Source organism: Solanum pennellii, chromosome 12 (assembly GCF_001406875.1).
Source record: "Solanum pennellii chromosome 12, SPENNV200".
NCBI lineage: Eukaryota > Viridiplantae > Streptophyta > Magnoliopsida > Solanales > Solanaceae > Solanum > Solanum pennellii.
In genome coordinates, this window is record NC_028648.1 from 75627864 (window position 1) to 75630509 (window position 2646).

Below are 2646 nucleotides of genomic sequence, written 5' to 3' on the forward strand. Positions count from 1 at the left end.
CTTATTTGTTGTTGAGATAAATAATTTTTTCTCGAGTTGGACAAAAAAGAGCAAGAGCCATTCATTGAACAATGTGGATTTTAGCAAAATCTTACTTTATATTAATAAGAGAAATTCACATTGTATGAGAACAATTGTAATTTCTGCTAATATTCGTATAATATTTAATTTTATTATATTCATTTAGTGTAATTTAATTTAGTTTTAAAAATTAATTAAATTGACTTTTGAAAAGTAAAACGTGACAAATATTTGAAACTTAGGGAGTACGATTAGATTCAGTAATCTATTAATTATAATTGTACCATCAAACTTTAAAAACCGATTGATTTTGTATTCAATAATAATAATGTCACAATGGGCATATGCACATATGTTAATATCTATATCCTATAGCTATATTACTTTTAAACCATGAACTCTTATTCCATTTAATATAGCTATATTACTTTTAAAGCATGAGTCTTATTCCATTTAAGAGTCTATACATTTTTAAGAATCAATTTTACGAGTGTTAAAAATACTTTTAAAAAAATTCTTACTTATAACAGTTTATTTACGAGTTACGACAGATCATTTAAAGTTAATTTTATTTAAAAATTGATTTTAATTTATTAAATAAATGATTAATCTATTTATGGGTTTTAATTATTAATTAATAATATGTAATTAAATTGATTTTAAATTGATTTCTATTCCTTTTATAAATCTAAAATTATCAATCACATAGATATAAGGATTACCCTACAATAGTTTCCTTGATTACCCAATTCTTCAATTCCACCCCCTCCAAACCGTCAATTACCCACTAGCCGCCCACTTTTACCTTCCTCTGTCACATCTTTCTTACCATCAAAATACACCAACATCACAATCCTCCATTTAATTTAGTTTTTTCAATAAAATCATGTCGAAGAAAATAGTTGTAACTCATTGAAAGAGTCCTTAATTAGTCAAAGGAACTTTTACAGATGAACTGTATGCCCCATCTTTCAACTTTTTGACTCAAACATCGCTGCCAAACATTGTAGAAGCTCCGGCTATGGATGATTCATCTCTATTGATAGAGCAAAAACAGAAAAAATGCCACAAATAAGAGGACAAGTCCGGTAAATCGAAAGGGGAAAAATGTTGAAACCCCTTCTAATTTTATTATGATTCTGATTTTGTGACTGAATCAAAGAAGAAAAAAATAAAAAAATGGATGAAAGTTGAAGTCGCTCAGTCTTAGAAATCATCTAGAAGATCCAAAAAAAGAGAGAGAATCAGAAGTTCCAACACTTAAAAAGAACAAAAAAGTTGTTACGGTACGTGTTATAATCAATTTATTTTTACATTATTAAAACTACTTTTTTTTCTAAACATCATTTTTATTATATTTTTTTCAAAACATTTTATTTGAATGAAATGTGTATGAAATTTGATTAATATATGTAAGATTCAAATTAATGGTCAATTGTTGAATATTTGTGTGATTTGTGATATAATAGTGGTATACAAATGGTATGGATTGTGCTTTAATAGTAGTGTGATTGTCTATTAACTCTATATATGGTATGAATTTTCAAATTTGTTATCTTTGTTTAAAATATCATATTATGATTATTTCTTTTCAAAACAGATTATTTGGACGAAAGAAATCTGATTAATATGTGTATGATTTTGAATTAAATCTGATTAATAAAAATTATATGAATGTTTATATGAAATTGATTTATTGTCAGTATAATATGTGTGATATAAATGAAGTTAGCGTTGGAATGAAACTTGAATAGGATTGGTGTAAAAGTTTGTTTTGATTATGTATAAACAATTTTATCTTATAGGCAAGGAAGGTATCCACACACTAATTTTCATCTACAAACATGAGTATTTTTAGTGATCCGTTGAGTTTTTTCGGGCGAGAGAGGTTCTAGAAATCCTATGACATTATGAAAAAACAAAGAGTGAGAATGGCGAGATCAATAGAGTGAAGTTACTGGTACGGTTGCTAGTAAATTTGATGAACCCCACATAGCTAAGAACATGTTTTGGATATCACCAATTATCCAACACCAAGACCACGTACAAGAAATTTGAAATAGTTGATTTCACATTCTACTTTTTTAGAATTACATGTTATTTTTTATTTTATACTTTTGGCAACTTTTTTGTGTTTTAGTACTTGTTGATATACAATATCATATGTTTTTTCTAGTCGAATGCAATCTATATTTGAATTATTGATTGTCTATTATAATTTCAAGATATTAGTAATATATAAACTTCATACCATTTGAATTCACTATTTTAAAATATCAATGTGTATCTGAATTGTACACTTACGAAATGAAATGTGTGTGAAATTTTGACTAAGATGTGTATGACACTGAATTTAATGTGTTATGATGGATATTATATTAATTGTAATATAATATTGTTATACAAATGATATGCATTGTGTGATTATATGAAAATACATATATTATTGGTATAATATGTGTGATGTAAACTGAAGTTTATATTGGAATGAAACTTTAATAAGATTTATATAAAGTTTGTTATATATTACAGTATTACACTATATTTGCAGTATCTTATATATTAATCCAGAATAAATTTTATTTCAAAGTATATGAAATCTGTATGAATAATTAATGAATTGCG